The sequence below is a fragment of the Ceratotherium simum genome, chromosome 19 (assembly GCF_057802395.1).
Source record: "Ceratotherium simum simum isolate JZ-2026a chromosome 19, ASM5780239v1, whole genome shotgun sequence".
Taxonomy (NCBI): Eukaryota; Metazoa; Chordata; class Mammalia; order Perissodactyla; family Rhinocerotidae; genus Ceratotherium; species Ceratotherium simum.
In genome coordinates, this window is record NC_141918.1 from 8315378 (window position 1) to 8315918 (window position 541).

Here is a 541-nt window from a genome sequence, read left to right on the forward strand (position 1 = left end):
GACTCATGTCATGTTTGCAGAAGGCCAAAGCTAAATGAGTATGCTTCAATATAGTAACTTTCAAGGTTGCAATTAATCTTGCAGGCTTCATTTAAGGAAGGTGTAAAGGAGGACAATAATTCACTCGAAAGTCATAGATTTAGGCCCTTGAAATCATTTTTTAGCAATAAAGATGACTCTTTTCTGGGAAGAAATAAAAGTATACACATGATACTTGAAATACTAATACAATATGTTCAATTCTTCCATGGAGACCTTTCTCCACCTGCAAAGTTATTGCTTCTGAGTCAAGTAGAATGCTCTCCCAAGTAAGTCAACACTCCCACACAATGGTGGAGAGCGGATGTTGTGTGGAAAAGACAGCTTAATGGGCAGCAGCTAAAAATTGGGTCTACATTCCAGAAGAGGAGGAAGAGAACTGGAGGATGGCTGAGGATTTCAGGATTCAGGGGCTTATTCAGAGCCAGTTCCGGACATAGGTAGTTAAGGAGGTTAAGGATTGTTTAGGCAAGGATTGGCTGGTTACAAGAGACCGGAACTC